Source organism: Melospiza melodia, chromosome 3, assembly GCF_035770615.1.
Source record: "Melospiza melodia melodia isolate bMelMel2 chromosome 3, bMelMel2.pri, whole genome shotgun sequence".
Lineage (NCBI taxonomy): Eukaryota > Metazoa > Chordata > Aves > Passeriformes > Passerellidae > Melospiza > Melospiza melodia.
This window is the reverse complement of record NC_086196.1, coordinates 1,589,409-1,612,452: the sequence shown is the minus strand read 5'-3', so window position 1 is coordinate 1,612,452 and position 23,044 is coordinate 1,589,409. Positions and strand designations below refer to the sequence as shown.

Genomic DNA, 23,044 nt, shown 5'->3' with positions numbered 1-23,044 from the left:
AAACACCAGGATGGCCTTGTTTTACCCTCTCTCTTATTGAGCACACAGAGGGAGCCTGCAATTCTGAAATGCTCGGGTCTTTCCCTCTGTTGCCCTGAGAGCCTGGATGAGCTCCTTTGAGTTCTGGTGAATATCCAGGAGAGCACAACCAGGCAAAGCAGGTTAGACCACAGGAGGGCCTTCAGCAGAAGCCACCTGGTATGAACACTTCCATGACAGAAAGATGCAGACTCCAGTGTCGGGAGGCCTGTTACCCGCTCCAGCCAAGAATATCAGGACAAGTCAAGAATATCAGGACAGGGAATGTGTGCTTGTCTACCCGGCAAATATTTGCAATGCTATGAGTTCCCTGCTAAGAAGTTATCAATATTGGTTTACTTTCTCTTAAAGTTAACAAATTACTTACACAGTTCAAATGGCTTATTTGGGTTTTAATGAATATTATCATGGTTGTAGGATTAACTGTGCTGCCTGCCTCTTTCTGTTCTTTACAAATACAGACTTCCACCTTCAAACACTGAACACATTAATCTTATATCTCCTAGGGCACAGCATCACAATTGTGTTGCTCATTAGTAGGACCAGTCAGAAGTTTTACTGCTCTGAATATAAATTGTTTCTTTAATTTAATTTTATTTGGACAGAGAAAATTTCTTCTTCAGTATGAGAGTAAATATCAGTGAACAGTAGAACAACAGACTTCTTAAACATCAAATATTGTTTATTTTAATGGTTGAATCCTTGCATTTAGTCATAATTGAATAGGGGGTACACCACATTTTGGAGGGATCAAGCATAAGGTTTCACATCATATTTAGAGCGGCCTGAGTATTAGCTGTCAGGGACATCACCCTGCTCAACAATTCCCCAGCCCAGAGTTTTTGTTCCCACCACCTCCTTTCTGTTCAGTCTAGTGGTTAGATGGTCACAGTTTAAGTCAGCTCAGGTGGCTGATTTGCTGGAAAACTAAAGCAGAAGAAAAATTTAAAAATGTTTTCTTTTGCACCAGGTAGTTGCTTGTAGCACCCTGCAGTAGTGACACAGAGGAGGGAAGAATAAGGTGATCCCTTTCCACAGGAGCTGCTAAGTTCTACTTAACTGTAAAATTAAAACACTGTAGAAAGTGCTGTTTGATCTCTCCCTGTATGAGAAAACTGAGCTGCTGAGAGCAAGACACACTCATAAAACTTGCTAATTTTTAAGAACAAGACAACATGGAAACAAAATTCTACAATAAAATATTTTAAAATACCTGCAATACTGTGCAAATTTCATAGAAGGAAAGACTTATGCACCATCATAAGTGAAGACCTGATGCATAATTACATCTACTAAAATTAATATATTGGCATTGTAGCTAAAGTAGTTACATTTTCCTACATTTAATTTTTTTTTAATTGTATCTGTTTTAACATGAATACAATTAGTAAAATAATATGTATGCCTATTTGATTTTCTTACTTTATCAAATGAAACATTCCAAGCAGTTGAAGAAGTGTCTGAGAAATATCCACTTCAAATAGAGTGCCTCTTTCTTACCCAGAATTCTGTACTTATCATACCCAGATTCAATTCCAGATGCTGGAATGTAGTTTTACGACTTCTGTTTTGTTACAATAGTTCACATGGTATTTCACTTTAAAAATAACAAAGCAAATATGTGTTGTTTTTCCTGATTCTGTAGAGTGTGATTTTAGGATATTGTAAGAAGTAAGATACAATTTGTAAGAAAGGCTCTGAAAGATGGCAATATTAAGAATAGTTCAGGTAAAAATAATCAAATAGATCAGCAGCCTTGTATTCTCTAAGAGTCAGAAGCAGCCTCTTGTTAAGGCACATGAAGATACATTTCCTATTTAAAAGTGGATTTGACATTTAATTTGCCAAGGCTGTATAAATATGACAGAAAGCCTTATTTTCCCTATGCCTCGTTAATTAATGAAGTGATTGCAAGTGATAGCAGTAAATGACTGGGTCATACAGCTGTGAGAAGAACATTAAATAGCAGTTTGCTCTTCTCCCATCTTGTCACTTCAATGCTTTCATCTCACCCGAATCTGTTCATCTCATCACTTAAGGATGAGAAAAGCCAGTAAGATAAGTAGCAATTATACAGCAATTAAATAAAACATATTATCTTCCAGTAATATGCTGTTTATGTGGAACAATATAGAAGAGATGTAAACAGAGAAAATGCTGCTCCCAACCACTAACAAAGACTCACACTGAAATTTCCCTTAAGTATTTTTGGGCATGCTGCTGCAGCAGCTCAAGATAATGAATGCTTCTCTTGCACAATAAAACAGTTACAATGATGTACTCCTAGAGACAGCACACAGAATCGCCTTTGTAAATAAAGGAACAACTAGCTGATTTCATTTGAAATTATTAATATTAACTAGTTTGCCTGCCTTAATACACCAACTTTGTTGCTTCTTTTGGGTAACCAAGTGAAGAAGGTTTGAGGGATTTCTTGCATAAAGCTTAGTTATGCTTTACTGGTAATTTTAGCCATATAAACTGATTAGATTACGGCACCAAACCAAGTATGTCAGTATAAGCAACCATTGTACTTTTAGATTGCCTTTGAAGCAGAAACATCAAATATCTGCCACAGCTGGGCTCAACTTCAGAAAGGGGAGATACCTAAAAATGAAGATACTGTTAAAAACAAAAGTAACCGAACACTCAGTACACATTAGATCCTCATAAGTGATATGAAGACAAACAGAAAACACTCTTAAAGGCACAAAATCACCATTCAAGGCTTGTAAAAGGGCAGTAGGGAGCTTACATTACATGTCAGAGTAACACTGTTTAGTCATCAAAGCTAACAATATATACCTTTTCAAATTCATGAATCTCATCCTCATGAGGAAGCTTGTTCAGAGAAAATTAGGCCATGTAATTGCATTAATTTTTTGCTCCTGTGTTCTGTGTGAAAAATCTGGGGAAATTCCCTGCACCACACCACTTTTGAGGCTTTCATGAGGGAAATTGCTTCCAACTTCTTGAAGATGCTGCAGTTTCAACATGACCAAATGATGCTTTAGAGGAAGCTAGTGAAACTGCAACTTCTAATTGTGGTGTGTGAGCTCCTCCTTGAAATTGCTCTGGTGCTAAAGAAGGGAAAGTAGCAAACAGATTTATAATGTTTTGAACAGTAGCAAACAAATTTATAATGTTTTGAATCCAGAAAACGAAACCCCACTAAGCCTTACATCTATTCCAGGGAAATAAGCAAAAAGCTTATTATAAAAAGTAGAATTAGTGTGTATCTACATAATTACGATCTATAGGGCAATGGTCAGAACACTTGGTAAACTCACATCACACTTATCATGAAGATTGTGATAAGTTGATGTAGGGAATAGGTTCCCTAAAGCCTCCAAGCAAATGAATTTAAGAAAACTAAGCAGATGTGAAATTAAAGGTAAAAGACAGAAAACGGACGGTAGAAACAAATGGTTAATTTTCACGGTGGAAGAAAACCACCACAGGAACCTGCATGACCTACACTGGTGAACTTATTTAATTATCTGAAATAGGTGGTATGCAGAGGGGTAAAAGAAATTAGTAATCATTTATTTATTGCTGATGTGAAAGTAGCTGCAAGAGCTTAAAAAGGCTGAGTGAGTACAACAGCAAGACATGAAATTCAACACGGATCAATATAAAGCACCGCTTACCAAGGAAAGCAAACACTACAGCAAACACAAAACAATGGGCTCCAGCCTTTATTGCCTGATGTGAGATCCCGTGGTTATGACAGACAGCTCTGTGGAAACGTCAGCTCCATGCACAGAACCAGCCAAAAAAGGACACCGCGGTTTAGGAAGTGCTAAGTAACAAAAAATAAAAGAAAGCAGAGAACATCATGGTACCTCTGCACAAGCCCATGTCATACCTGCTTCCTGAACAGACTCTGTAGTATGTGAGTCCCATCTCAAAAAGAAAGCAAAAGAAGTTGAAAGCAGATCAGCGAGAGTTCAGTCAAAGGTAGGAACTGATTCCCCTATGAGCAATGATTAAATAAATGAAGAAGAGATTGGGGAGTGGATGCTCAATGAGGGCATGACTGTGGAGGGAAGGATTACCCACTGCTTCTTCTAAAACTGTGCAAAGAGCAAACAGAAAGCAGATACAAAGCTAGTTAAAAGAGCTGCATTTTCCTGTAACGCTAGTTAAGCCATGGTATTCCTTGACATTGTAATTTGAGATGCTAAAATTTTATAAAGGCTCTGGGAAAGACTGGACAAATTCATGGGTAGCAAATTAAAGGAGGATTATTATATTCTCATGCACACAAAAATAATAACCCTCTAGGAGGTTTCCGAGCTTTATATTCCCAGAGGCTGGGCAAATACTTGGGGGAGGATGTGCTTGTTCTCCCCCTACTCCCCTTCCTGGGCATTTACTTTGGGCTACGTTTGGCAGCAGGGTACTAGTGGATGGGGGAGGGTTTGGTAGACCTTTGATCTGACCCTGTACAGCTCTTCTAATGTTTTTATGATCTCATTTATTACTAAAAATTAAAAAAAAAATTGCTTGTCTTTCTGTGACACTGAAGTGACTAAAAAATCAGAGAGTGACTTGAAAAGTTTAAATAAAAAATTCTGGTATCTGCAAAACACTAAAAACAGGGTCACATTCATAAGTTAAACTGTCTCCCAACTCAAGCATTTTATGATGCATAATGTGAAATACGGCGAAGTCAGCTCAGGAGTTTGCAGTGAGTACTATCTGTTCTGGAAAGGAAGAAATTAAAGCTACATACAATAGACTTCCTGCGGGGAAGGTGAGAGGGAAGGCAACTCAGCATCTCAAAGGATGCACTGGGATAAACCCCAAACTAAACCAGGAGACATGAGTCATCAAAGCTACAATGTTATTGAAGAAAATCCAGGAAGCCAGACCTAAAAGAGGAACAGAAAGGAAATGGAGGGGGAGATAGAAATAAAGAGAAAGAACAAGAAAGAAAGAATTTAAGACGAGAAAAGATAACTTTGAGAGAGTTGCCTAGACCTGAAAAGCAATGGAGGTAGTCACACCACCAGACTTCCAGGCTGGCATACATTTGTGGGGGCCAACACAAGAGTCAATCCAATACATCCCCATTATCTCATAACCAGCTAGACACTGTACATGAATGTACACTGTCATACTAGACACCATACATGAATGTGAAGTCTTGTGGTGAGCTAAATTCAGAAGCAACTCATCTATAAACCAACACTTTATGGCAAGCAGGCCTATGGTTCAGACCAGCCTTAGGATCTCCCTGGAGAGAAGAGAGAGGGCAACAGAGGATCAGTTCTTGCTCTACAGCTTGCACCCCCATCCAGACAGCTGGGATATGGGTTAAAGATGTGGAAGCCTGAAGGAGGGGGAAGAAACGCAAAAGAAGGAACCCTACTTTTGTACCCTATGTGGTGTACATTTTTACTTTGGTTTGGTTAACTTTTTTCAGACTTGTAATTGTTACCTACCTACAGTAAAGCAGCCTTGGGTGATGCTGAGAAATATGAGACACGGTTCTTTGGGGATAGAAGGTTTACAAAGCAGCACATTCAGGCTCTGCTAGTAAACCTGCACCCTCCAATCTAACAGAGAGATGAGGAGTTTCCTCTGCCGAGTTCCAAAGCCAGGGTGCACAGTGTGAGGCTCCCCACAGCAGGAGCCTTGCTGTCACGATCCGTCCTTACAAACGGGATTCGTGGTGTTTCGTAGGGGGGATCTCAGGGGGCAAAAGAACCGACACGGTACAAGGGGGTTTGCAGTGATAATCAAAACAAATGCAGTTTTATTGAAATCACCACAGCAAAAATGTGATAGAGGGATTAAGGGAGAGAAAAAGATAGAGATAGAGAGAGGAGAGAGAGAGGGATATAGCTACCAAGGTAGCGACAAAGTCCTTTGGTGCAGTTCAGTTGAGGATTCGCCTGTTACGCTGGGGAGATCTCAAAATCTCTAGCTAACTCAGAGGTTTTTATTATTGAAAATTGTGAGGGGGGGGGGGAATGTATACAATAGGGAACAGACGTAACAGGTAACCTATGTTCTCAGCAGTAAATGAGAGCCATTGTGTTTGTGGTCCAGTGGTCACAATCTGCAGGCAAACATCTTGCTTCGGTCAGCTTGCCTCCCCACACACCTCCCCCGGGCTGGGGGTTTCAGTCCCAGTCCTTGGAAGGAGCAGAGGGGCCTTTTAGGAGTTCCATGTCTCAGTCCTTGATGGAGAAGCTTCTTCCATCTCAGTCTGTCTGTCACGGTGGTTGTAAAACAGGGGAGGGTCTTCTGTGGGAGACCACCCGAAGCTCAGGAGAGGTCCAGCCAGGCCGAGAGGTGGGACAGCTTCCAAAGCTATTGATGCAAAAAGGGCAAAAAGTGCCCCCTTCTTAGCATACAGCAAACACTCCTGTGAAAACAATAACTTAACACTGAGCTTTCAGGTCTCAGGGCCTTTGGCATGTGACTTTCTCCTTCAGAGCCAGAGATTCTAGACAGGGGCGGTCTTCTCTTCAGTGGTCTCCCAATGACAATCGTGAGGCAGATGAGGGAAAATTCAGACAGACTCTCACACCTGCAAAGCTCACACCACAAAGCACCCTGCAGCCCTGGACAGCCCTCAGTCACCTCAGTATTTACAGGCTTCTTCTTATCAATGCAGACTAAAATTGTACTCATTTATACTTACTGTAATGTAGTCTGGGCTTAATTGTGTTTTTTCCCCAGTAAGAAATTCCAGTCTTTGTTAGTCTTTGAGACTAACATGCAGTAAAAGCCCTTGACAGGCACTGGTAGAAATATGGAATTATTTAGCATTCTGTAAAGGAATGGTAAGAAGCTGCCTTCTTTCTTTAGGGCTAATTGAGTAGTGATTAATGGCTGTGATTACTTTGCTTGTCTTTAACCCTGATGTCACTAAGGAAGGGTGGCTCAACATTTTCTGTGCCACGTGGCAAACACCAGTTTTGAATATGTCAGATGGAAGGACAACAACAGCATAAACTGGTGCTTGTCTGTGCCCAAGTTGTGCTGCTGAGCACTCCCTGAAGCACTAGCAGCTCTTCCCCGATGCCTACAGCTTCTCACTCTCACTCCTGCAGAAACAGCAGCTGTGGTGGGAGGCACTCAGAGAAAGAGGCAGCATTGCAGACCTCTCTCCCCATGCCTGTACAGCAGAAAAGGGGCCAACTGCAGCTCACACTCAAGATTTCAGACAGGTAAAATGGGATGTATAAAAAGAAAAGCAGAGAGAAGAGTGTCATCTGCTGCCACGGACTGCAGAACAAAACTTGCTTAAAATTTGTCAGCTATTTAGTTTTCCTGGTAGTATAAGTCTCAATAATTTTAGGAATAAAATTGCCAAGTATTTTCACACCTTACAACTCACTATTCTAGATTTCCCTTATCTGTTTCCAAGAGTTAAATCCTCCTAAAAAGAGTCCATATGTGGAATACTGGTTTCTGTCATACTGTTAATAGCTTGTCAAAACACCAAACATTCTTTTTCAGCTTTTTTTCATCCTTCCTTGTTTTTCCCTTATTTCCTCAATTAATTTGATTGATATACTAAACCTTCAAATTACAGGCAGACAAAAAAAACATATTTATAAGCAGCTAGTGAGACCCTCCATAGATGAGAATTTAGGAGGTGGTATCCCATCAGTTTAAACACCATCTAGGCTGTAGTGTTCCTATTATCCCCACCGTAGCCCAGACAACTTTCACTAAGACTTTCTTTCACTAACTCTCCACAGCAGTACAGGAGGCAGATTCAGATGGAGACTAAGTCACTTTATGAGGTGCATCCAGTGGCTAAACTGTGGTGGAATAGAGTGAATCACAAAATGGTTTGGGCTGGAAGGAACATTAAAGATAACCCAGAAATAATAAAGAAATCCTCCCTGCCAAGCCTTCCACTAGACCAGGTTGCTTGCAGCCCCATCCAACCTGGCCTTGGAACACTTCCAGGGATGGGGCATCCACAGCTTCTTTGGGCAAGCTCTTCCAGTGTCCCATCACCTTCACAGCACAGAAGTTCTTCCTAAAGTCCACTACTAGGTTCACTGTGGAACAATATCCTTAGACTATATGTGTAGAGTGAAAAACTGCAGAAAGCTCAATTTTTTTAGCTGTGGGTAGGAGGAGATTTTTCAGCTCCTACAACTTGTAATGTTATACAGGGATATAGCATCACAAGCTACTTCCAAGAAGTAGAAATGGGTGCATCTGTGGTTAATGTTTCAGAAACATCTAATTAGGGTCGAAGGAAAGTTGAGGCATCAAGGCATAGCTTCACAAGGTTAACCAGGTGGGTGCTCCAGGGAACAGGAAAAGAAGGTAGATATAAGAAACAAGTATTAACTCTGGGGGCAGCTGGGAAGCCGCCTGGTGGAAAAGGACCTGGGGGCGCTGGTAGCTGAACAGGAGCCAGCTGTGCCCAGGTGGGCAGGAAAGGCAATGGCACCTGGCCTGGAGCAGCAGTGGAGTGGCCAGCAGGGCCAGGGCAGGGATTGTCCCCTTGTACTCAGCAACAGTGATGCCACACCTCGAGTGCTGCGCCCAGTGCTGGGCCCCTCACTATAAGAAGGACAAGAGTCCAGAGAAGGGCAACAAAGCTGGTGAAGGGTCTGGAGCACAAGTCCTGTGGGGAGTGATTGAGAGAGCTGGGGGTGTTTAGCCGGGAGAAAAGGAGACTCGGAGGTGAGCGACCTTCTCACTCTCTACAACTCCCCAGTAGAAGAGTGCAGCAAAGTGGGGGCTGGCCTCTTCTCCCGGGGCATCAGCAGCAGGGTAAGAGGACACAGTCAGTCATAAGCTGTGCCAGAGGAGGTTTAAGCTGGACATTAGGACGAATTTCTTCTCAGAAAGGGTGATCAGACATTGGAATGGGCTGCCCAGGCAGGTGGTGGAGTAACCATCCCTGGAGGTGTTTAAGGAGAGACTGGAGACTCAGTGCCATGGTCTGGTTGACGAGGTGGTGTTCGGACACAGGTTGGATTCTATGATCTCATGTCCTTAATGACGCTGTGATTCCTCGGGAAACACGTTCTTTAAGGTGGAGCTGCAGCAGGTCGGTTCCTGCCCTCCCTTTAGAAACTCGCATAAAGCCGCTCAGCGTTTTACACAGGAAACCCGTAAGGCAAACCGAGCGAGCAGCACCGTGCTCGGCGGCCCCGCCGTGCCCACCGTAAGGCGAACCGAGCGAGCAGCACCGTGCCCGGCGGCCGGGCCCGCTCGGCCCCTCCCATGGCGGCCCCGCCGCGCCCAGCGAGGCGGGAGCGCGCGCCGGCCCCTCAGCGTGCGGCCCGCGCGGATACCACGTCAGCGCCCGCCCCTCCGCGCGCTCCCCCTCGGCAGGAGGCGTGGCCAGCCTCGTTCCCACCCCGCAGCGCAGATATAAAGCTGGCGAGCGCGCAGAACGCCCCCTCTTTCCCCGCGGAGCGCCTGTCATGGCGGCGCACGGTAAGGCGGCGCGGGATGCGGTGTCTGCCGCTGCCCCGGCCGGGGGGGGGGGGGCGGGGGTGGGTAATGATTTCTTGATTTCTTCCTTTTGCTTGGACGTTCGGGAGGGTCGCCCGCAGTGCTGGTCGCGTAGTGCTTGAGGGTGGAGCCGGCAGGTGAAGCTCTCACCCTTGCAGGCGCGAATAGAGCCAGGGGGAAGGCGACCATAATCCAGCTATGGGGCCGCAGCCGCCCGTGCACGGTGCCCTGCTGAGAGCCGCGGAGGTGCGAGGGGACTTAGAGAGGACTACATATCTCAGCATGCCCCGCGGGAGGCTCCCTGCCGGAAGCCGCGTCCCGAGGCGCGGGGCAGGCTGGGAGCGGTAGGCGGCGGGGACCCGCGTGGCGCCGCCGGGCCCGCGCCATTTTGATCCCCGCCCGTGGCGGCCGGGGCCGTGCGGCGGTGCCGCCCCGCCGTGCCCGCAGCCGCTGCAGCCTTCGGGCCGCTGGGTTCGTGCGTAAAATGCAGCATAAGGCAGAACCCCCTTGTTCGTGTGGCAGAGGATCCGTGCACCTGCTTGTGTTATCCGTGCTGACAGAAGCCTGTTGTGTGCTTAAGATGCCTTTTTGTCTCCTCTCTGAAATGCTGATGTCATTGAACCCATAATACTTCAAAAAGAACAGGAAATACCACTAAATATATCTACAATTCCAGGCTCTTACCTGCAAGCAGAGATTAGGATGTGGGTGGATTTACATAGGAAGTTGTCAGGTGCACTCATTGTGTGTTTAATTAGCTTGTCTGACAGTCTGAGTCACACCTTAGATTACTGAACAGGAAAATTTTGGAACTTAAACCATTAGTAACCCTTGATTATTGAGTTTATTACACTCAGTAAGCATAAAGTTTATTGCATGCAGAAGTGGAAGCTTAACTTGAGGCTTTCTATAGCTTTAATTGTTGTGTGATAGGGAACAAAATGTGTGATAGGTTATCTTTCATGGCCCGATGCATTTACTCGGTCTGTGTAGTACAGAGTGAGATTTTTAATAAGCACATTCAGGTGATAATGTATTGTCGCGAATTTTTTAAGCTGCTTGAGTTGGTGGGTTTTGATAATTGCTACATGGTTTAAGCAATTCTCTAAACCAACTTAAATTAGTTCTTCAAAGTGATTCAAACCTTTCCTTGAAAGGTCTTTGGACTGAGGTTTAATAGTGGTATGTGCAGTTATTTCTACAATGCTTTTCATATATGATTTCACGTGGGTGTAACTTGAAACTCCATTGTTGCTTGAAACTGCATTTCAAGCAGTCGAGAAAAGCTGGCTGCTTTTCTCCTGCAAGATTGTGATTTAGTACTTATCATGCTGCTTCTAGAGATGGTGTTGATGATTATTGCCTCATAATGTGTGTGACTCACTGGCCTGGTAATATGACTGCTGATTTCAAGTTGTAAGGCTGTCCATGTTTGTTTTTAGGTGTGGTGGAGAGGAGATTTTCATTGGTGCCAAGTACATTGTACATTAAGGTAACAGCTCTGCAATTTTTAATGTTGCTATAGAAATGTATTTTTGTTTTAGACCAAGTCAATAAATACTTGTGTTTCATAACTTGGTTTCTGTATTTTATGTCTGTCAAAGTATGGAAAGTGCCAGAGAGTTGAGAGTTTTGTATGGCTACAGAGCAGGGCAGAAAGAAAAAACTACATTGCATTTTTAGAACTGCCATCAAAGTAATAAGTAATTTGATAATTTTTGGGTGTGGTGCTCTTTGAGTTAAATTCAGTCTGTAGGTTAGTTCTTATTTGGACTTTTGCTTGCGGAGTTTTACCTTGTCAGGTATTTCACCTATTCTAGAAGAGTATTAAATTTTTTAATGAAAATGTCAATTTTTAGTGCTTGGTGATTATGTTTCTGACATAATAACATGAGAGATAATACTAGACCGCAGCAAGAAATGTTTGCTAGTTTAAAATATAATTTTGCTTAATTTCAATTTTAGCACCTCATGGAAGGACCATCCCAAGTAGAAGAATACTGGGTACACACAAGTGGATTTTCCTGAAAGTTGTGTATGTTCTAAATGATCACTGGGGATAAATTATTAACAAATTGATTAGAAAAATATGCATAGGATTCAGTTAGTATGTCATTAGCTTTAAAATTGAGGTATCAGTAATTTTGGGCATCTTTGACATGGTCTAGAACTGCATGGGCTGGGGGTTTGGGAGTAGATATTTATGTTAGAGGAGCCTGGTTAATGCCTGTCCTGAAGTGTTCATACTAAATTTAAAGTTTACCTCAGTGTATATTTTAGTTGTGAATTTGAACTTCATTGGGAAATAAGTATGAAATAGTGTTTAGTCAAAGAAAACAGGACACCTGGAGGCTTATTAATATAAATAAGCAAGTGCTCCTCTTTTTTAATAAAAATGTCTATTCACTTTTTCAATATATAGTTGTTATTCTCACTACTATTAAAGAAAGAAAAAAATTCCAGGATCTGTATTCATTTAAATTTTACTTAAATGCTTTTAACCAGTTGTTACAGAAGTAGAAATTGGTTGTTCTTACTGACTTAAATTATTTGGGATTTTACTCAAATTTCTAGAGTGGCGTGAACAATTTCTAGTATTGACAATGTGACCTATCCTGAAGGAAGATTTCCTCGCAACAGGAACTAAAACAGGTAATATTTATTGATTAAACAGCAGACATTTTTTGTTGATTATAATTTATTCCCTTTTTAGTACATTGCTAGTGAGAGAGGTGAAGGTTATCCTGTGCAATATATGAATATATGAGTGGTGTTAGAGTTCCTGTCACTGGTACTTGTGGATGATGGTGAATCATGCTGAAACTGCCAAACCCGGTACATTGGTCAGCAACTTCATAAGGGTTTGGCTACTGAGATCAAACCAAACTTAGGATTTTTCAATTGTAAGTCATCCAAGTTGGTGTTGGTTTAGTGCTGTTGCTGTGTACAGGTGAGGTGCCAGCATGCACCAGGCTGTGAACAAGAATGTTGGTGCAATATTTAAACCCATCTCCGGTCTGTGTTGACACAAATAAGTAGTCTGTTGCAGAAGCTTGCATCTTTAAAGAGCAGAGAAGAGGAAGTGTCAGACTTCAAGTATTCTGCCTTACAGTGGGTAAATAACAAGCACTAGTCAGGTGTGGTCAGGAAGTGTTGGTGGTGTTTGAAAGCTAGTGGTGATGTTTGCACTTCAGTCCTCTTGGGACTGTTAATTTTGGGCTCAGATGTGAGCATTTAGGAAAAGTCATATTAAAGACAAAGGTGGAATTTGATGGTAAATTGTAGTGAATTCTAATTTAAGCTCTTTCAGCTCTAGAGATAAATTGCTTCTAGGGCTGGTATAATGTACTTGAAGGAGGCAAAGAATGCTCACAAGTGCTTACTGTGCTTTAAGAATAATAGCAGTGGTTTCTCCAAGAAATTCATTCCCTCCTAAGTATCTGAACTTAACATTTTTCAGTAAAATTCACTTTACTGCACTGTTGTTTGGGTCCACAGACTGGTTTTAGTTAAAAAGTTAGAATGTAGAGAGGGAGAACATCTCATTTTCCTGTGTTGCTACACATCTATAACTTTATTCTACTCCTTATTTAAGAAAGGTACCTTTAAATACTTAGTTAGCTACCAGTACTTTGTTTTAAACAACAGGTTATTTTCTATATGTGAAGTTCAAAGAGTGAAACTTCTTGTGCAGCAGTAATTCCCCCTTCCTATCATAGTTCATACCCAGGTTGAGCAATAGCTGGGCAAGAGAAGCAAAACAAATCTTACTGTGACATGACTACACTTCTGATTGAAGGTTCCCAGAACTTGCTGTGTGCTGATACTAAGGCAGAACATGTTGAATAATTCAGTTTGGTCTGAGGCTAAATAGATGGCAAGTTGTATTTTGAGTAATGAAAGAAAACTTCTCTGAACTATTAAATGTCTTTTTTACAGGAAAACCCTGTTTTATAGAAAACAAGTAGGAACAAGGGCTTTTGGCTTATTCAGGTATGTAACTGAAAATCTTCTAAAAAGAGAATCTTTCTGGTTCTAAGTCTAAAGTAACTGTGTTTACAGTTTGGATCTTTTTGCATTGTGATAGTTACAAAGATAATTGATCAATTGATATGGTAAGTCATAGCTGGCATTTCCAAAATACTTGTTCCCCAAGCACAGTGTGAGCTGATAGCTGTGCCTAACCTTAGCTAGCCTAACCTTGGCTTTCAAACCCACATGAAAAGTTTTAAATAAATGTACATGATTACTGAAATATAACAAAATGCTAGAGATTGTAATACAAAAGCTAAGCAATCAGAAACCTTATGGAATATTTCCTATTAAATTTTTTGTTCGTATACTGATTTTGTCTCGTCTGTGATGATCCTATCCCGAACCTGAATTCCTGTTGAAAAACTTTATATACGGATCCGGAATCTGAGACGAGACCAAAATACTTTATTTGAACTTTCTGGGAAGTATTAGTCTTTGTGGGTTTAGGTTTTTTGTTGGTTTGTTTTTGTTTCTTCAGAATTAGCAACATGTTAATACAAACTGTTGTGTGCTTACTTGCAAATTGAAGTTTCTACCTTGGATGAACCATTTTACTTAGATCTTGTTCTCCTTTTTCAGTGATGAATTGGAGCGCTTAGTCAGAACTGCCTGATAGATGTGGATGATGTAACCAGAAGGAAGTGTAACACCTGAAGAGATATTGTGACTTGGAGTGGGATGCCATGCTTTTAAAAGCGTGCTAAAACAGCTTTCATTTTGTTCAATATATACTGTCTCTGCATATTTAAAACACCATCTTTCCAAAATACTGAGCTGTCTTCTGTAGGAAGTGTAGCAGTAATATTAGGGATGGAGTACTTGGAAAACCCCTTGATTTTTTCACCCTTTTAAAATACCATATGGGTACACAGTCTTGCAGATACTAGAGATCTGTGATAACTCGTGACTGGAGCTCACAGGCAGGCCCTGTAAAGACAAAAGTAAAAGACAATGTCTACGGCTTGCATCACTGTATCTGGCGAGGGAGTGAGGAGTTGGGGTTTTATGGACTGCCCTTTCAGCAGGAGAAAACTAGGATCACAACAGTGGAACTGCCTTTTGAGGAATACACTGGCACCAGTACTGCTTGCTCTCTAGGGAAGGAGGTTGGTAGTGGGAAAAGAGAGTTACATTGGAACTTGGGGTTTTGTCTTGGTTTGAAAAGACAGGTGTCTGCTAAGGAAGGCAGGAGCCTCCCTTGAAATCGAAGTTAAGCAGCATTCAGGCAAATATATATAGGAGTAGGAATAACAGTTCTTTACTAGGAAAAATAAAAGTGAAAATGAAAATGCAGTAATGCAGACCAACACTGACAGAGTCAGAATACAGCCTGACAACCCTGTTGGTCAGGGTGTTGGTAGCAGTCTGATGAAATGGTGACTGCAGTGCTCCTGGAGTGACAAGTGACATTCTGGTGAAGCAGTGATCCTGTAGAAGGCTGTAGTTTTCCTCTGAAGGTCCAGTGGTGGTGTAGATGGGCATGGTCTTCCTCTGGGAATCTAGTGGGAGAAGGCTGACTGTGGTATTCCAAATCTGAGATTATATCCAGGTGGAAATGCTTGGCTCCTCCCTCTGGGTGGAGCATCTCACAATTGGATCGGTCGTGCAATGAGACCCAAAGGCCCATTAACAGAATATATCTTCCTGGAGGGAGGATTGTTGTGGAAGAGATAAAGAAAACTGCCCAATTAACAGAAGGATACCTGCCCCATCTCTAACAGATGGCAAATAGAATACACACCCTCAGCTACATCTTCCAACCTGAGTTGGCTTTTAACAGTCACTTATAAAGAGCTGGTGCTGGAATGACAGTAGCAGCAGATTTGCTGTATTCAGCAAGCTGTCCCTTTCAAAGGAATGAAGGATCATCATTTGAATCACAAAAAGGATCACAAATTTAATGACAACTGGTGATGTACATTAGGTAAAGTTGGCCTTAAAGCATCACTTTCAAGCCTTATTGTCAGGAATTCTTTATAACAGCAGAAAAAATTACAATAGCATAATTAAAAATAAGTATCCAGCATGCTACTGAAGTGGATGCTAAGGATCTGACTGAACTCCAGGAGTGCATTGGCTCACTGAGCTTCTCCAATGGTTTGCTTGTTAAGCACCGCCAGCTACTTTGGCTAAAGGCTGCTCCTTTCAAGCATGGAATGGTAAATCAGACTATTGAATACCAAGATCTGCAGAAATAAACTGGAAAACAGCTTTCTCTTCGTTGTTTTCAATAATACTTGTTTCTGTTAACAAATGTTCCTGAGGATGGTGTGGTTTTTTGTGTGCTATGCTTTGTACGTGCTTTTTGAATAAAGATGAGGATGTTAAAGTCATGGCTGTTGCATGTCAGCTGTGGATCAAACCACAGTGTTCCTCGACTGCTTGTACTTCTCAAGAGCCATGTGAGGAGTGTGGCCGTGTGCTGGCTGGTGCAGCGTGCACTGGGCACACAAAGCCTCGTGTTGTGCTTGAGTGACTGCAGGACAAACTGCCAGCTGCATACTCAAGGAGTCAAGGTAAGATTAGTCTGAATCTTCTGCCCACTGCAGATCTACGAAAGGTGGGTGCTGTTAGCAGCATCTAGTAGAGCTGCTTGACAGGTAAGTCTAGAAGTTGTCAGTCCTAGCTATGTCTCTTCTGGATGTTAAGATGTTAAAGAGCAGAGAGATAGTTGAGGGAGTAGCAATATTTGGCAAGTGCTTCGGTGGGTATTCAATAGGTATTCAAAGGCATATATAACTTCATTACAGGATCAGAAGAGTGGCACATGTTTTTGAGAATAAAGGTATCTTTATCCTTTAGCTAAAGTTAATACAGAATGCTCACCTTTAAAGAGAATGCTATATGTATGTGCAGTAAACTTGGTGAAAGCGAGTTTATCTTGTGATGTTGGGAATGAAATAGAAGACTAAAGGTTCAGGGTTGTGGGTGGCACTTCAGGTACCCAAAGTATTTCATGACAGTCTTGCTCTGTTCTAAAACATTTGTTGGGGATGGCCTGGGAGGTAGGATTGGCAGCAATAAAGGGTGCCAGGAAATAGTTACTGCATATCAGTGTGGTGGAGGTGTGTCTCAGAATGTTAAATTGTGAAAAAGAGTAGGCTCTCAGCACATAAAAGAAGGTAGATGTGGCCAATGGTAAAGTATATTCAGTATTGAGCTGTAGAACTTTCTCAAGGAACGATCCAGTACTTCAGAGCTACAGAAAATTGGTAGCCGGTTAAAAAATGTATTAGTAGTATAGGGCATCAAGTGTTTACAGAAGTGAATTACTGTTTTAACCATGACATGTTCCAGAGGATTTGGTTTATAACGCTAGTGAAAATTATGTAGGAAGATCATTTTTATAATTAATTTTAAGATGGAAAAGATGGCTTTTTTGCCTTGTGGGAAGGGGTTAATATGCTTTCAAACCAGTTGTGTATTTAGTTCTGGTACATTTTCTGGAGTGATGTTTAATACAAGTGAGATAAGGAGATGTAGTGTTTGAGAGTTACTCTGTGACATGTTTGGAACACGTGGCATGGGATTTCTCTGCAAAAGCATTTAATGAAATTTCAGGTTTACAAAACAGTTCAATTCAAAGCTTTTAAGATTGTGCAGAAAACAGCATGAAAGCATTTTGCTGCTTTTGTGCATTAGTCCAGTGAAGTCTTGCACTGTCATTAGTGGAGAGCTAGATGTGTCACATGGCTGTTGGGCTGTGGTCCAAGTAATTGGTGGTTAAACAAACTGTTCTGGAATGTTGCCATTTATCAGTCTTAGTAACTGGGCAAAACCAGCAGAGACTCAGTAATTAAATGAATGTTGAGGTTACAAGCAAGAGAAGTACCTTGCAACCACATGGCAAATTCGAGAGTAGCTGCACAAATGCTTTGCTATGTTTGAAGTGACGAGGTCCTTATTAAGGTTGGAGGTTTTGTCTTGCTGAAGAACTTGTCTTACTGGTGAAGGCTGTGATCTATAATCAAGAGTTGCAAGTGAGTGAAACTGAGCTAGCAGTGGTTATCTTGCCACAGCACCCACACTGCTCTGTGACTGCCAGTGCTGGTGTGATACCTGCTTGAAGTATCAGAGCCCAGTGAACAGGAATTTCAGAAAAAGCTGTGCTGTCTGGCTGCCATCCTGCAGAAGACTGTGACTGTGGTTGCAGCTGTATAGTGTGCTGGTGTTGGGGTTCCTACCATCTTTGCTGCAGGAAAGCTCTTAACTATAAATTTGCCATATGAAGTTTGGGGTATGTGTTCTGCCGTAAAAATTAAAAACCAGAAATGAGTTGATAGAGAAAAGCATTCCATAGGACATTCAAACATGGACACAGCAGAATCAGCAAGTGTTTGACTTTGCCCAAAGAGAAAGGTATTCTTTATACTGAAGAATGTTCAGTCCTAACTTTGGTAGCTCTTCTTCACACTCCCTCCCTTTGTCCCAGAGGACAATCTTTGAGCTGTAATTTGGAGTATGAATGAATTTAACAGAAAAATAGTAATTTCAGATGAGTGACGTACACAGGGAGGCTTTATATGCTATGTAAATGCATGCCTGATGATGTGCATTCTTTATTTTTCTTGTTACAACTGGTTTTACAAGTATTTTTGCTTGTCTGCCCTTGTATTTCCCTCAGAGGATATAAACTGGAAAAGTACAATTAGAATGATGAATTCTACTTCCTCTCAAACATCATGTGGCTTTTTAGTCGATAGTCCAGTTGAGCTATCAGGGCTATGAAGACAGTACTTCTCTGCCATTGTCTCAAACTTCCTGCAGGCTCCGGAGGACAAAGTGGTGTTTGATGCTCAGAAGAATGGCTGTATTGAGTGGGACAAAGTCTGCCTCGTTCAGTATTCTGTCTGAGGATGACCAGTATAAGGAACAGGAGAAGTATACAGAGCCTTTCCAGCAGTTTTCTTGGGAATTTTCTGAGGTTTTCATTTGTGTTTGAATACTACTTTGCAATTATGACCTATCTCCGTTTTAAAATATTTGAAACATGAATGATATATGGGCTCTAAAATCGATGGAGTAGTGAGTATGTTAATAAATGTAGGGAGGGTAGGATTGGGAGGGGGCTGAAGTAAAAGCTTTTTTCCCTCCCTTTCTGAAGCTGATGGCACTTTCAATTCTCATGTTACTGAAAACAGTGGTAAGTGAAGTTCATTGAGGGCCCGTGTGCTAGGACAGCCTTGCTGTTTAATTGAGCTGTGTTGGGTGGGAAAACACGAAGCACTTAGTGTGTTCTTACCCTTGAGCTATACTTCAGGCTTCTCACCAGCCCAATAAACACTATCTTTTGCCCTGAAACGAATTCTCCCTAACTGAAGGAGCACTCTCCCAGCATCAATGGTACTAGTTTTATTGTGGCAGGTGAAGAATGATTAATATCTGTCCCAAAATGAAGTTCAGTCTTTCTTTTTGTGGAAGAAAGAGATGAATGGACTGTAATAAAATAAATGCTTGGCCCTTTGAAATTGGTAAGTTGATTGGAAAGTAAAGGTATTTTTAAATAGTCTTAAGATCACTGAAGAAGAATATACAGCTATTGCTATATCTGGGTTTCATCTCACCTTGACAAAATAGGAAATAATTTGCTCTAGGCTTAACTTGGTTTCTTTCAGAGGGAGGACTATTGCAGATACTAGGGTCCTGTGAAAAGCATTTGAGACTTAAACTCTTGTGTGTCTCGAGGTTTAAGCCCAGCCAGGAACTAAGTACCACATCCTACCTGCCCTCATAGGATGGAGAGAAGAATATGAGGAAAGGTAAAAGCAATAGGTTGAAATGAGAACAGAATTGAAATTAAACGTAATAATTGTACCATGAAGGAAGACAACAAAGGGAAAGCCCAAGATAAGCAAGTGATGGTATACAATACAATTTGTGATCACCTGCTGACATACCCAGCCTGGCTGATGGATCCATGCCTCCTGGCCAGCTTCCCCCAGTTTATGTACTGGGCATGAAATGCTGGTATAAAATATAAAATATCCTCTTGGCCAGTTTAGGCCAGCTGTCCTAGCCTCGCTCCCTCATGGCTTCCTGAGCCCCTCCTGACTCCAGAGACTTCTGGTTGTTGCTAAGTAGTGCTACCCCAACATCCAGCAGTTACCAACTCTGCTCTCATACTGAATCCAAACCACGGCACTAAGGAGAACCAAGTACAAAGAAGAAAGCTAACTAACCCAGCTGAAACCTTGATGGTGTGTTAGCTCTGTCTAGTAGTTAGGTCATTTTCTGCAGCAAAAAATACAGGTTAAACTGCTGTCTTTTGTTTCATGCACTCCACCAGAAAAGTACAATACTGAAACATGGTGAGGGGCAATTCTTAATGTCATTTTGGCTTCATAACTAAAACAGTTCAGGGTATGATTATTCATTCCCCACAGTATATTACAATAAGCATTTTCTGAAAGTAGTTGGACTATGTAGTTTCTGATCCTGATAATTTTATTAAACTGCCTATTTGCTATTGCAAATAGAAAGAGAAGTTTGGTTTGTGGGAATTAGTGCTCCTTTCCCTCTTCCTGTTTCACAGATTATAAACCACACAATATAAAAAATTTAACAGCAGAAACAGGAGTTACCTCTAAAACATCTTGAAATAGCAATTGATAATAGATACTATTTCAGTGCTGAGTGCTTCCTCAAAAACCTGCATGGCAGGGAATAATGTCTAGGCTTTTGAAAATATTTCTGAAGTAGTACTCTTACACTTGTCTGAACTGGCTTCTCTTCATTTACATGTACTTCAACTTAATTTCTGTTGCTAGTGAGAAGTTGTTCAGTATAGTTTCTGCTAATTTGACATACAGGATGTAAGGCTGCTGGAAGCCTTTTTCCATGTAAAAATATCTTTATATGGTGATCCTCTGGCAGGGGTTGGCTGCAAGATGTTTTGCCATGGTTTTAAATGCTATGAGAAGTTGTCTGGAAATTCTATGAGTACTTTCTCCTGAGAGTATTATGTACTTTCTAGTTTTATAATTGAAAAAGTAACACTGAACAATTGTAGCAACTGCTTGTATATTTTCTATAAAAGTGCAGTCCCTTTATGAGCCATGATGGATTTGGGAAAATCTAAAGCTTTTACCTTACAAATATGAAAAAATATGATTTGCTAGGAGCTGCAGATGTGAAGAGACCTATGATGTAAGGACCATTGACCTGCTGATGGCTGTTGCCTGACAGCACTAACTTTTAAGGGAAAAATAGCCACTCAGCTTTGGTTTTTGGTTGAAGAAACTTGACAGTGACCAGGATGGTTCACTATATTGAAACCCTCTCACCTACCTGTAAGAGAAGAAGAAGAATTCTGTTGTTCTCAGTACTGCTCCTGGAGGTGCTCTCTCTTGGTTTTATCTGCTTTTTATTCCTAAGGGCTACTTGGAGTTCTCTAGTTGTGATTTTTTTCACTGAGGCGAGACTAGGGAATCCTGAAGTATTGTTGACTATTAACTAGTAAAATACATTTAAAATTACAAAAGAAGTATGCATATTTAGTCTTTCCAAAAGTTACATCTTTTATAGAAAGCCTGAACTTCTAGAGATAATCTGCTCTATCTCCCACCATAAAATTTCTTACTCTGAGCCAAAGTCGGGACCTTGGTGTCCAAAACTTTTATATTGCACTCAGTTTTGTCCCAGTCTCTTAAAGATACTATTCCTCCTTTTCTATACTAGTCCTGTATTGATTTCCTTTTAACAGTTATGTATTAAACATTAAAAACCACAAAATTCCGTAAGACTACTACATAAGCATTCAGTATTAATCCCAGAAGGGATGTAAGAATATATGAAACTTCTGTGAAGGGAAAAAAAGAAAGATCTCTGGGACTTGAGGTTATAGTAATGAAATTGAAATGTGTGATGAGTTTTAAAAACAAGACCAGCTCCTGTAGTTGATGTGATTTGGCAGCTGGGATTTGCTCTTCAGAAATCAGAGACAGAGCCTGCAGATATGTCACTTACGAGGCAAATTGCAGATCTATCAGCAAGGACAGCTAGCAGGGCTTCAGGTTGTTTCAGATGTGGAAGGAAAATACTTTCTCTACTTCTGTGTTCATACAGAGCTCTCTGCTGGAAAGTTTCAGGCTATAAAGTCGGTGTTAGGAAAAAAGAATGGAAGGTGATAAAATAAAAGCCTTTCCCTTAATTAATGTAATAGGGCTAAAACTCAACTGTGTTTTGTATAATGTTCTCCAAAAAGCCATAACCATTTTTCAGAAATATCTCAATTCTGCAGAAATAGGCTTGGTTGAACTCACTCTTCTCTCCTTGACTATTTTGAAGTTTGGCTGGGAAACAGGCACCTCGAATTCATTAAAAAGGCAGAAATTAACGTCTGTGAAGATGACAGCCTTTTCTACAGCAGCAGCAAAAAGGACTATCAGCAGAATTGGCATCTGGCCCTGGAAGCAAAACATTCTGAGCTTCTGCTCAAGCTTCCAAAAGAAGCATGATAATGAGGTTTTAGAAAATTCCTGGGCTGTCTTGATTTCATATACAGTCTAATCCTACTGCTCAACTTTGGTGATTAAGATAAATAATATAGAAAATACTGTCTTGGGCCAAGCAACGGTAAGTTACGAAGTATTTATTTTCTGTGGCTCACTGAGATAGTGTTCCCTTTTGCTGGGATTTAACCTTAACACGAATGTAGTCATTGTTGGGGTGCACAGACTCGCTGCTTGCTGGAACATCTGACTGGCAGTTGGGATGTCAGAGGCTCAAAGGGAAAGCTGATGGAAGGAAAACCTCACCAGCACTACTGTCAGCCTTAGGCTGGAAGAGACCATTTGTGCCACCCTGACTGAGCTACACAAAGCAGGTGAGCTTCTAAGCTGGGAATGCCTCAAAATTGGGGTTTGTTTGGTTGTTTTTTGTTTTGGTGTAGATTGGGGGATTTTTGTGCATAGCTTACATAAGTTTCTACTTTAATAGCCTTCCCTTCTTAATTCTGGTTCTAATTTTTTTCCATTGCGCGCTGAGACTGGAGCAGTTTGAAATATTTTCAGATTAAAAAAAAAAAATTGTTCTGCACTTTCATCCCGGCCTCTTTTGGCTGCAGCAGGTCTGTATTAATACTGTCAATCTGAAATTTGTTAACAGTTTTCATGCATCAAGTTTACTAACCAGAACTGGTCTTTTAATAGATTTTTAAAGGGATAAAAGTTGGCACTAAATTACAAACCTCTGCCTTTCAGTGTACACAAGATCATCTCTTGGGTAAGAAATATTTTATAATTTTTCTTATGAGACATATAAGATGTAGATGTGGCAGTAAAATCTACTAATGCCTGACCTGGAAGGGTATGAAAGAATTTCAAAATTTCTGCAGTTAACTGTCATCAGTGATTTTAACTGTTTTTTATGGACATGCTCACTCAGCTATTTGTATTGATTCTGCTGTAACTAAGAATTGATGTATTGGCAGTAAAAATGCATATTCTTACACAGTTGCATTGTCTCCTCTTGCTGCTCAGTATGTACCTCCAAACACTGCTCTCCATTGGTACATAACTCC

At 41.2% G+C, this 23,044-nt stretch overlaps 1 long non-coding RNA gene and 1 other non-coding gene across 2 annotated transcripts; both read left to right on the top strand.

Annotated features, from left to right (window-relative positions):
* The first annotated feature begins 10,911 nt into the window (after nt 1–10,911).
* LOC134415351 (uncharacterized) lies at nt 10,912–15,857 on the top strand. Its single transcript, XR_010027040.1, has 5 exons — nt 10,912–10,981; nt 11,455–11,524; nt 12,064–12,141; nt 13,429–13,482; nt 14,104–15,857. It is a non-coding gene; the product is annotated as an uncharacterized LOC134415351 (long non-coding RNA).
* Nucleotides 13,844–13,915, top strand: LOC134416897 (small nucleolar RNA SNORD50). Its single transcript, XR_010027448.1, has one exon. It is a non-coding gene; the product is annotated as a small nucleolar RNA SNORD50 (small nucleolar RNA).
* Nucleotides 15,858–23,044: the final 7,187 nt, after the last annotated feature.